Here is a 12,643-nt window from a genome sequence, read left to right on the forward strand (position 1 = left end):
ACAAACCAGTTTCATTCCCCAAAGGAGAAACTTAAATAGCCAATGTCTACCCTCCTAGGTAATCCGGAAAATACCAAGTAGAGAATAAGACAGTAACGGCCATAGATGGGCAGGCGTTTGAAAGTCTGGCAATAGCAAGTATGGGGGAGATGTAGAGTTTAAAACATATACTTAGGAAGAGACTTGGCAATGTCTGTTAGAAACCTGTATGTTCTACAACCTAGGAGTCTACTTCTGAGTGTACAACCCTCAAAAAAATCTTGGGTGGGGTCCCTGGAGGGTTCAGTTGGAAGTGTGTGCAGCTCGTGATCTCAGGGTTGTGAGTTTGAGCCCCATGTTGGGTATAGAGATTACTAAGAATAAAGAAATAAAAAAGTCTCGGGCTGGTACCCTATACAGATTTGATCACACAGTAGATGCCCATTACTGTGTTGTTTGGAATAGCTGAAACCCCCCAAAATGGGGGAATAATTAATGACATAGTCATATATGGACATACTATATAGACATCAAGATAAATACAATACATACTAATATATATGTATAATTATGGTTGAATTTCCCAAACATAATATGAATATTGAATGAAATAAAAGAAAATTATGAAGGGATATGTATGTTATTATACCATGTGTATAAACAATTTAAAATCCCTACATAATATTTTTGGGTCTCTATATATGACGGGGCGCCTGGGTGGCTCAGTGGGTTAAAGTTTCTGCCTTCAGCTCAGGTCATGATCCCAGGGTCCTGGGATCAAGCCCCACATCGGGCTCTCTGCTCAGCAAGGAGCCTGCTTCCCTTCCTCTCTGCCTGCCTCTCTGCCTACTTGTGATCTCTGTCTGTCAAATAAATAAATAAAATCTTTTAAAAAATAATTAGAAGGGCCACAGAGCAAAAGGATGGTAGAGCTTATCTCCAGGGAAGGAGAGAAGAGAATGGGAATGACCTCAGATTTATCTGTAATGTTTGTTCTTTCTTGAGGGAACAATGTTTTTAGAAGAATCCAAAGCAAATGCCTCGAAGAGCGACTCGAAGAGCGACATTTGCATGTCTGACCAGCAGGTACAGGGTGATTAGGCATACCTAGCTGTATTGTGTGCTTCACGGATACTGTGTTTCTTACAAACTGACGGTTCAAGGCTTCCAGGGAGGAAGTCATTGCAGTTGGGGAGCAAAGAACAGGAGAGCTGGAATCAGGAGTGGAGCCTGAAGATGGGACCGATGGGCGGCAATCCATGGTGAAACCTGAACAGAGGCACAAGAGTGGTTTCTTGAGATGGGGCGTACTCCTGGTGACCATGCCATGAAGATTGCTGACATGACAGTGAAGGATTTAGAACATTCCAGAAACTGAGCTGATAAGGCAGCAGCAGGGTTTGAGATGACTGACCCCAATTCTGGATGAAGTTCTCCCATGGGTCCAATGGTATCAAACAGCACAACATGCTAGAGAGAAATCTTTCAAGAAAGATTCAGTGATGCCAGAAACCTCATTGTTGTTATATTAAGAAATCGCCACAGCCCCTTACCCCCTACCTTCAGCACCTACCACCCTGGCCAGTTGGCAGCCACCAATGTGGAGGTGAGGCCCTCCAGCAACAAAAAGATTGCCACTCCCGAAAAGCTCAGATGATGGCTACCGTTTGTAAGCAATAAAGTATCTTTTGATTAAGGGATGTCCATTTAAAAAAATTTTTTTGGTACATTGTTCCTTAGACATAATGCTATTGCACACCTACCGGACTCCAGGGTCCCGGGGACGTACCCTCGTACCCTTTCTATGCAAGGGGAAACCAGTGCATTTGCAGGACTGGTTTTGTTGATCCCCCTTTGCGGTGGCGCCCACCCACAGCTCAGGCAGTGGATGGATACGTTGTTTTCTGTACCACTCTGCATGTTTCAAATACTTGGTAGCTTAGAAAACAATTTCTTCACTCCTGAGGTTGTTCCCTTCTGCTTCTCAAGTTTTCTCAGAACCTGGACTCCATTTTCTCCTCTGTGCCCTCCAGGAGTCCCCTATTTTCACATTTTAATGTCTCTGAAATCAGGATGCATTTCACAATCAATGCAAGTTTTTTTGTTTTGTTTTGTTTTCCCTGGGTGGTTTACAAAAATAAAGTGCTTCTTATAGAGATGGTGTCTGTAACTGGAAGAAATAAGGTACAGGGGAAGGTCATTTAAAATACGGATGGGGGGGGCACCTGGGTGGCTCAGTGGGTTGGGCCTCTGCCTTCAGCTCAGGTCGTGATCTCAGGGTCCTGGGATCGAGTCCCGCATCGGGCTCTCTGCTTGGCGGGGGGGGCTGCTTCCTCCTCTCTCTCTCTGCCTGCCTCTCTGCCTACTTGTGATCTCGCTCTGTCAAATAAATAAGTAAAATCTTTAAAAAAAAAAAATACGGATGGGGCACCTGGGTGGTACAGTCAGCTGAGTGTCTGACTCTTGGTTTTGGCTCAGGTTGAGACCTCAGGGTTGTGAAAGCAAGCACTCCTTGCATGGTGCTCAGTGCTCAGCCAGTGTCTGCTCGAGATTCTCACTCCCTGTCCTTTCCTGCTTGTGCACTCTCTCTCTAAAATAAATCAATCTTTAAAAAATGCATATAAAATGCAAGTAAATAGCTCTTATTATTTGATGTAAATATTAATAACCAGTGTTAAAAAAATCAGATTCTGGAATACTAGGCAGGCCCACTTTGATCTCTCATCTCTTCTTATTTTTCTTTTCCTTTTTTTTTAAATTTAAAAAATTTTATTTTTTTTCCGAGATTTAAAAAAAGTCTTTTTTAAAATTAATTATTTTATTAACATATAATGTATTATTTGCCCCAGGGTTAACAGGTCTGTGAGGCTTACACATTTCACAGCACTCACCATAGCACATACCATCCCCAATGTCCGTAACCCAACCACCCTCTCCATAATCGTCTCTTCTTTTTTTAAGTAAGCTCGACGCCCCATGTGGGGCTCTGACTCGGGGTGTGGAGATCCAGTTACACGCCCTGCTGACAAAGCCAGCCAGGGTACCCAGAGGCAGGCACACTTTGAGAGCAGGGGTCCAGCACATTCTCTCCCGGAAGCAGCACCATGTACTTGTCTTATCTGTCCTGCCAAAGTTTGTAAAGGAGAAGAGGGCAGAGACCCAGAGGGAGATGGAGCTTGGTATTCTCTGCACGAAGGTAATAATGAGTGGACATGAAGCCCTGTGAGCAGAAAGTGTGAGCCAGAAGTTTCTGTGGAGGCAGCCGCTGATTAATGGCACAGAGAGAACACATGGAGGCTTAGGAATTGAGCCTGGGGCTCCTGGCCTCAGTCCTGGGGAGACGGCCACCCTCCAATCTCACCTCCGGTACCTCCAGCCACCAGGAGGAGAAAGGCTGTCTCATCAGACTGTCACCCCAGACGCGTGTTGTGACAATAGGAGTTGCCTGAGAGTTTGGTCTGGAATTCATTGTTTATCCTTTTGTCCTTTCCTGATCTGAGTCCCACTTGCCTCTGCATCTCTCCCCTCGAGGAGTCTGGCAGTCCGGACTCTCCCATCTTTTGGTGCTCCCGCATCAGACCACTCTTCGGGGAGGAGAGGACCCCAACTTAGGTCGCTGTGCCTTACCTGTCCCCTTATACCTGCCTTGCCCGTGCCGTCTGAGGGCCTGAGGTGGCAAACACCCTGTGACAACCTGGCTGGGAGTGGGGGTGGGGGCGCCTCTGTAAATGATTAACTGTGATCGTTGTAAAAGCAAGGAGTTCTGTAACCAGAAAGGCAGAGCAGAGGTGTCTGCACACACGCGCACACACACGCACACAGGATGAGTTTTCTTGGCGATTCGTTACACGCTCTTCTCCTGGCGGGAGCTCTCGCTGTCACACACGGGGTGGTGGCCAGCTCGGTCCCTGGACACTTGCCTGAGCTGGCTGCAGAGGACTGTTCCTGCTTACGGAAGCGGCAAGGGAATGATGGGTTCCTTCCCAGGAGCTGGTGTGCATGCAAGGGCAGGCGAGGAGAAGTGTGTGTTGGAAGGGCTGAGGTCCGGGAGCCGAGCCGCTCTGGGTTTGCAGTCTCCTCTCTCTCCAGCAGCCTGGTGAAGGCAGGTCAGGGAGTACAATTTTGAGCTCTCTGAGAGGGCCCGGCGGTTGCTGGAACTATCAGCTGGCCACGGGAGGCCAAGGGGACCAAAGCCCCCGGTCAAGGCTATGCTGACCAAGGAGGCCTCTCTGACTGCTGCCCTTGCTGCGTCACGCCTGGGGGATCTGTCTCTGCCAAAACCACACAGAGAGGAAGCTGCTGAGACAAAGAGGTAACCGTGGAGCCAGCTTCTATTTTCAGCCTGCGCTTGACCCTGGCGAGTGACCTTGAGCAGGTCACTAACCCTCTCGGGGTAATTATATGGGATTCCATCCGGGTCCAGGAAATCCTGCGAAAATGGATTAAGTTGAGATTTTTAAAGGACCCTGAGATGTCAGAAGAGATAAACAATGTCTGGGGCCAGTTTTCTGGGCTGTCCTTGAAGTCTGGCCCTCCATGCACTGGCCATGTTCTCTCCTCACTCAGTGACCAAGTTTAGGACACGCTTAAGATCAGTGATGGGGGGCTCTGGGGTGGCTCAGTCGGTGACGCGCCTGCCTTCAGCTCGGGTCATGATCTCAGGGTCCTGGGATCGAGCTCCGCATCGGGCTCCCTGCTTGGTGGGGAATCTGCTTCTCCTTCGCCCTCTCCCTCTCCCCCACTTGTGCGCGCTCTCTCTCTCAAATAAATAAAGAAAATCTTAAAAAAAAAAAAGATTAGCGATGAAAATAGCTAACATTGATTAAATATTGACTACATGCTGGCACTTTAGTTTAATACTCACAGCAACCTAATGAGGGACAGTTGAAGAAACGGAAGTCCAGAGAAGTTAAGTAACTTTCCTAAGGTCACACAGTCAATTAGTCACAGCCAGTATCTGAACTCTGGCTTCCTGAGCCCGTGTCTGCCCTTAACCATGACACTGGAGCATACTTAATAACCAGGCAATTTGTCCTTAGCTGTACGTTCTACACTGAGCTGGGTGGTGTGAGGTTCAGAACTGTAGAAATAGGAGACAGGCAAAGGCTGGGTTCTAAAGTGGGGATACTGAGGGGCACCTGGCTGGCTCAGTCAGTGGAGCATAGACTCCTGATTTTGGGGCCCTGAGCTCAAACCTCACTTGGGGCACAGAGCTTACTTAAAACAAAAAATCAGAGGCAGAGCAGAGAGAAGAAAATGAAGAGGAAGGGAAAAAAAAGGCACACTTGAAATGACAGCAATTATTGGCAATTTGCAACTGATTACTTCGTTGTTAATTGCTACTCATCAATCAGTACTCTTTGGAAGACCGATAAATTGTTTAAAATGCAAAATAATGTAGATTTTCGTCTTGGTAGGAACTAGATATGCAGTTAGAGGAAGCCAGCTTGGGACACGATGTCTAAAATACCCCTCCCTGTATTAGCTTGGGCTGCCTTCTGGAGTGGGGGGGCTCCGGCCAGAGCCGGAGGTTTGATGCCTGGACCTGGAGTCTGATGAAGCCCGAGAACCCCTGGTCTGCAGACGCCAATGGACATGGCTTGAGAGGAGGTGTGGGACTTCTAGGCTATAAACAGCCTAACTCCCAGTGATGTAGAAGAGACGTTAGGGTTCAAAGCTGAAGGCCAAGAAAGAGTTCGAGACATCTTTGGTGCAGAAAGGTGGTTTTATTAAAGCACAGGGACGGGACCCATGGGCAGAAAGAGCTGCCCTGGGGTCATGAAGAGGGGGTTAGGGAGAGCATAAGTCTCTAAGGAATTTGGAAGCAAGGTTTCCAGGACCTTGTGGGGCTAGCTATTGTTCAGAAAAGGTCATTTATTTCTGTCTAGTAAAACCCTAGTCATAAGACCCTTCAGATGTGTATCGGTGGGTCATATGCTTGGGGATGATTACTAACACGTATCTTGGGGGACAGAGATAAAGGAAGTCTCCAGAGGACACTTTATATGTTAAAGTAGACTCACAAGATCCTGGGGGTTGGGCTAAGATTGCCTTTTGCCCTTAGCGAAGGATTAACATCGAGGCAGCTAAGCTCCTAGAGGAAGGTCACTCTGCCTGTCTCAAGGACTTGACAGTGGGGTCTAGGCAGTAAGGAAATTTAATAATTTTTCTTCTGCCTTTGTTTCCCACATCATAGCCCACCTGGAGTTTGGAAGCTAACCCACCCTGGGAAGGATAACGTGTAAGCATTTGTTGCTGACACTTCAAAGGGGTCCCAGGGTGAGTGGGCAGGGATGTCACTCCCTTGGCTCCAGGGGCTCCTGATGGCAGTGGGGTCCCTGCACAGAATGCAAGTTTTTCTGAACATCAGTAGCTTTCGCTTAAGAAAACTCTGGCTCCAGTGGAGAGTGGGGGTGGGAGGGGTGGGGGGGTGGGGAGGGATTTCATCTTGTTGGTTCTTTTTGTTCTTGGCTGAGATTCCCGTGCAGATCCTGCAGGCATTCTGTCCTCCGTGCCCGAAACTCCCAGGCTTGGTCCTCCCCGGACCGGGACTCCTCTTGTCTCCGTACCCATGTAAACTGCACACCTGGGGGCTTCGAGGTGCCTGCAGACCACCTCTGGCGGGGGGGGGGGGGTTGGGGAGGAATTCCAGGTCCACAGCTCTTTAGAAAGGACTGGAAGGAGGGATGGAGAGACTCCGAGCCTTGAAATCTGATCTGTGGTTGTTTTTCCTCTAAACCTGAAGGGATCCCCGCCCAGCACCTGGCCCAGGGCACCCTTCCAGTCCCGCAGTGACCCAGGAGGGGCCCGTGTGCCCCTCCAGGTTCCATCCCCTGCTGTGGAAGCTCTGCTGGCCTGATCTGGAGCCAGCCCGGGTCTCGTGACCACCGGCCTGCAGTCCTGGGAGCCTGCCACGGCCACGGCTGAGCCCCTGTAGTGGGTTTCCCAGTTCACTTCCCACGGATTCCCACCAGGCTATGCACACAGGGCACCTGGAACGAATGCTGCTGACAAGGCATGGGGTGAGGTGGGGAGGCAGTTTCAAATCCAGTGTTATGGGGAGAGTGTCGGAATCCTCACCCTGACCCTGAATTTCTCTGATGCCTGTAAAGGAGCCTGGGTGTGCACAGCTACCCTCCCAGTGCCTGGCCCCGTCGCCACGGGTCACAGTCCCTGGAACAAAGAGGCAGGGCTTGTGTGGGCGCCTTGGTGTGAGGCTTTGGCCTCACCCAGCTTGCCCCAGGATCTCTTTCTTGTCATCCCCCCATCCCCTACCCCTCCTGACCCTCTGGTCACCCTCGTTCTATCTGGTGGGAGCAGCCTCTCCCCTGCATTAAAGCCTGAGACTGAGCTAAAAAGCTTTTGACCGTGACCTCATCTTGGGATTCCAGCGGCTTCAGTCGGGACAGTGTCATGAACCAATGACTTTCTCAGAGTTCCTTTGTATGTTTACTGTGGTCTTCTCATGCGCTGAGATAATACGCCAAGAACTTCCTGCGTATTATCTCATTTAATCCTCACTCTGCTTCCAGAGGGACGGTTTGGTTATGGCCCCAGTTTTACAGAGGGGCTGACTGAGACGGGGAGTAACTTGTCTAAGATCGTACAGCAGTAGGCAGTGGAGCTGAAAGTCTGACAACCGTCCCGGTGCTGGTCTGGAGCTCTGACCATCTCTTGTATGGGCTCTCCTTTCCTTGACCTGGATGAGAGCCTTTATGTTGTCCCAAATCTGTGTCTTGTGTGCATTGAGCTAGCGCAGGGGTCAACAAACTTCGGCATATGGGCAAAATCTAGTTGTGGCCTGGTTTTTCACAATTTTTAAAAACAGATTTATTTCACACACACTAGAGTGTGAGCAGGGGTTTGGGAAGGGGGATGGAAGTGGGGTGAGGAAACAGTCTCCCCACTGAGCAGGGAGCCCAATGCGGGACTCAATCCCAGGACCCTGAGATCATGACCTGAGCCGAAGGCAGATGCTTAACTGACTGAGCCAGCCAGGCACCCAGTGGTTTTTCATACCTTTAAAGGGTGATTAACACACACACACACACACACACACAAACACACACACTGAATGCTACACTAAACATGGTTCAGATGGCAACAGAGTTTTTTCTGGCTGGGCCTTTGAATGCCTTAAAAAAATTGTAGTGAAAACATAACAGAATTTACCATCTTAACCATCTTTAAGCATACGGTTTCATAGTGTGGTGTTTTCATGTTGTTATAAAATGGGGCTCCAGGATTTTTGTGTCTTATGAAAACTGAAACTCTATACACATCACATGACGATTCTCAGTCTCTCCCCAGTCAGCAACCACCGTTCTACCTTCTGTTTCTAGAAATCTACTTTAGAGGTCTCACTCCTATGAGTGGAATCCACTGTGTTTGCCTTTTTGTGATGGGCTTATATCCCTGAGCACGACGTCCTCGTGGTTCTCCCCAGTTCCAAGGAACGTAACACATGATGGGAGAGGATCATCTTCCTTTTGAGGCCTGAGTCATATTCCATTGTGTGTAGCTAGTACCTTGTGCCCATCGATCCACTGATGGACACGTGGCTTGTTTCCAACTCTTGGCTGCTGTGAGTATCGCTGTTCAGAATTTGGGTGTGCAGACATCTCTCTGAGATCATGCTTCTGTTCTTTTGGATGTGGATTAACTTTTCGAGGAACCACCACATGGTTTTCCACAGTGGCCGCCACTATTTCAGAATCCAGCCTACAGTGCTTGAGAGTCCAACTTCTCCACATCCTCGCCAGCACTCACGGTTTACTGTTTTTTTGTTTGTTTCCTTTTGATTGGGATCCTCCTAGTGGGTGTGTGAGGTGATACCTCACTGTGGTTTTTTATTTCTGTTTCTCTGATAATTAGTGATAGTGAGCATATCCGTGTTTGCCGTGTATACCGTCTTAGGAGAAATGTCGTCTATTCAAGTCCTTGGCCTCTTTTTTAATTGGGTTCTTTGATTTTTTTATGTTGTTGAGTTGTGCGAGCTCTTTACATAGTCTGGACCCTAAACCGTCATCAGACAAGTGACTTGCAAATGTTCTCTCTCATTTCAAAGCTTGCTTTTTAAATCTGCCGATGGTGTCCTTTGACGCACTAAAGTTTTAAAGTGTGATGTCGTCCCATTTGTGTACTTCTGTTCTTGATGCCAGTGCTCTTGGTGTCATGTCCAAGAAATCTTCACAAATCCAACGTCTTGAAGCTTTTCTCTTTGTTTTCTTCCAGGGGCTTTATAGTTTGGGATCTTATGTTTAGGTTTTAAATCTATTTTGAGTTAATTTCTGTAGAGCGTAAGGTAAGGGTCCACTTTGATTCTTTGGCATGTGGATATACAGGTACTGGGGACAATCTTTTCCCTTGGCGGGGAGAGATGGTAAATTTTACGTTATGTGTACTTTAACACAATTTTTTTTTTTCAAAAGTAAAGATGAAGAAGAAGAGGGAGGAAAAGGAGAAGAAGGGGCAACAGAGATGACATCTGGCCTGTAAATCCTAAACTATTTGCTATTTGGGACCTGGCCCTTTCCAGAGAAGACTGTTGCCCCGAGCTGGTACCCCACAGCATCGTTCTGAGCTCCCCAACGTTGTGTTACATTCTGACCATATCCACAGTGAGCCCCGGCATGGTCTCTGACTCTCTTTGAACCAGGCCTCTTCCAAGAGTGCACTTCTCGATTAAACACTCAGTGAATCCATCCTGTGCATGAAGACAGGGATGCTAGTGGGGATTGGAAAATCCTTGGCTGAACCTTCAGGTCTGAGGAAACCTTGGGCCAGCTGCCCGGCAGGCGGGCCCCTGGCCTGCTTCCTCACTTTCCTGGCTGTGAAGGGAGGATGAGCAATTCTGGCCTCAGAATGGAGAAAAACGAAAGAGGGGAATCTGATCAGGGTTCCTGAGATGCTGGCAGGGGGTTCCGAGACTTCTTCGAAGGAAGAACCAGTGTGAATCCCAGACAACTCGAGCGTCTTCGCAAGTCTCAGAGCTCCCAGTCTTAAGCTCAGGGAAATACCCCTTCTCTTGAAGTCACACCAGATGTGTGAATGCACGGCCAACATCTAATCTAATGTCTTTTCGTGTCTCAGTTCTCTACCCGGATGGCGAATGCCCTGACGCCGGGTCTGGAGCTCCTGTTTCCCTAGAACCTTCTCTGAGCATCTGGTGGCACCTGGCTTCTCTTCGGATTTGCTTCCTGTCTGACTCGAATGTTAATAAAAGACCCTGAAAGGAAAGAGGCTTCTGGAAGAGTCTCCTAGGGAGGAAGAGCCTTCTCTCTGCCCCCAGAACAATCTCGGGGCCCCAGCTAGCTGGGAGGGCCGCACCGCCTCAGGTGGGGGTGGGGGGGGTTGGGGGAACCCAGGCCTGACTGCTCAGGGGTTCTCTCCCTTCCTTTTAGAAGTCAAACACTTCCCTGCGCCTGCATCTTCAGCCTGGGACCCTGTTCAGTGCTCCTGAAAACAGCCCGAGGGGTCATTCCTTCTGGGCCACTCAAGAGAATTCTGTCAGCCAACCTGTCTTGCCATCATGCCCCTGAGGGAAACCTTGGATGTGATCCGGGAGGCAGCCCCAGGGGACAGGGAGGCCCAGAGGGCTGGGGCTGGGGATGGGGTTGGCTCTGGGTGAGAAGCCCAGCTCTAGGACATTCTCACCATCATACTGCCTTTCAGCCAGTCTCCTGGGGCCACCCCCCACCCCCTTTCATTTTATTGATTGGAGATAGTGTCCCTGAATAGAGCTTAATGTCCTTTGGAAATTATCTGTTCTTTCTCTTTCTTTAAAAAAATGTTTCCTGCTTCTTCCCTTTGGTTTAGGTCACTGTATCCCCAACTGCTGAAGGTGCATGGGGGCTCCCCAGGAGGATGGGAATGACCATCACCATCACCAACGGTCTCTTCTGAGGCCAAACTGGGGCTGGGAGGGAGGGAAGAGGGGAGCCTCTGGGGGAAGGGACCTGGAACACATTTTCTCTCTGGTCCCCTGTAGGAGACAGAGCTTGGAGAGGGGAGCCTGAGGAGAGGTGGTGGGGGCAGGGCATCCCAGAGCAGAGCAGTAGAGGGGGCAAGGCTGAAGGAGCTGGGAATAGATCTGAGGGTTAGGACGGCTGGGGAGGAGGAGGAGGGAGGAGTAGGGCCATTCAAAGAGGCCCACCTGGGCTGGAGAGCAGGGACAGAACCCAGGTTGGGAGGAGGCCTGGAGGCAGTGGGGCCCAAGGCTCACTCCTCCCTGGGCAGCCACGCGTTTCAGCCTGCCCTCTGACACAGGACACAACAGGAGACAGGATCACTTCACCTTCCTGCAGTAGAGAGGAACCAGAGGGCCCAGGAGAAGGCAGGGCTCCTCTTGTGTGAGACAGTCAACGTGCTGGTGACTTCCGTGCCCTCGAAGAGCCCCAGGCCTGTAGGAAGGGAAGGGATGGGCACCCTGGTCTGCCCCCACCTCCCGCCAAACAGCAGAACACCCAGCCTTGTTTTGCAAGAGTGAATAAATATTTATACACCTATACAAGGAAGTGTGTAACATATTACACCATTTAATCTCAATAACTCCAAGGTCTATGTACCGATAAGGAAACGAAGACTAGGAGGGACCCCAAGGTAGGCAGGTATCCCAGGGCCAGAGAGGGGCCGACAGCCCAGTAGGGCTTAGTGTCCAGGGACTGAGGCTTCGTGGGACTAAGTGATTGTGCCTGCAGGCTCCCAGACAGGGCTTGTCCTCGCTCCCTAATTCTGAATACGAATCCCTAAAATGAATCTGCCTCAGGAGTGTTTTCTGCTTCCGCTGCCATCCCTCTCCAGTGCCTTTCCCTCTCCTGCTGCCCCCCTGCCCCCTTCCCTCTCCAAGAAAGCACGGATTCATTCTTTGCTGTACTGGGTATCTGCGTGCCTACCATGAGCATTATTCAGATGCTGCATTATCTGCGAGGATTACTTTGGAGGCTGGGCTCGAGATGCAGAGAGCCGACAGAACTCTCTACCTCCGTGGAACTGGTCCTCACTCCAGCCAGGGCACGGACGCTGGTCTGAGACACCAAGTTCCCATGGAATCTTGTCAGTGCTGTGCGGGTCGGAAGGTGTGGGGGAGACCAGAGCAGACCCTCCTCCCCAGCTTTGCCAGCTCGTAGGCCTGTGGCTGCCGGCGTGGGCTCGACAGCAGTCCGCTGGAGCCCCCTGCCCTGCCCGTGGCTTGCACACCAGGAAGGGCTTTTCAACCAAGCTGGACCAGCTGGTGTCTTTGCCACAGGACCTGGCACTGAGACTGAAAGTCTCCTTAGGGCCGGTCTTCTACCACGTGGGAACCAGGAAATCATTATTTGATTCAGTTTTGTGACTCTGTACACAGAAGGTACAGAAAGCCCATCATAGAGCAAGAAAAGTAGCACGGACGTGAATGCAGAGATGAGACGTGGAGAGATACTCCCCATACATTCCAGCACCTGATTCTGTCACATTCCGTGGCCACGGCGCCAGTGACTTGTTTTCGTGCATGAGCTGGGTCGAGTTGGTTTCTGCTACTTACAACCATTTTATTCTCACCTCCAATGTGAACAGAAACGTTCTGTTAGGAGCAGAAGCAGCAGGCCTCAAGCTGCCTCGATATTGTCAGGTCTGCGAGAGGCAGTCAAATGGGGCCAGGACCAGGGCTCCCTGGGGGCACCCC

General features: G+C 50.0%; 1 long non-coding RNA gene across 1 annotated transcript; it reads left to right on the top strand.

The window, feature by feature from the left end:
* The first annotated feature begins 3,866 nt into the window (after positions 1–3,866).
* On the top strand, positions 3,867–10,831 carry LOC125086451 (uncharacterized). The gene is made up of 3 exons (XR_007123201.1): positions 3,867–4,291; positions 6,176–6,220; positions 9,411–10,831. It is a non-coding gene; the product is annotated as an uncharacterized LOC125086451 (long non-coding RNA).
* Positions 10,832–12,643: the final 1,812 nt, after the last annotated feature.

The sequence above is a fragment of the Lutra lutra genome, chromosome 15 (genome assembly GCF_902655055.1).
Source record: "Lutra lutra chromosome 15, mLutLut1.2, whole genome shotgun sequence".
NCBI classification, from domain to species: domain Eukaryota; kingdom Metazoa; phylum Chordata; class Mammalia; order Carnivora; family Mustelidae; genus Lutra; species Lutra lutra.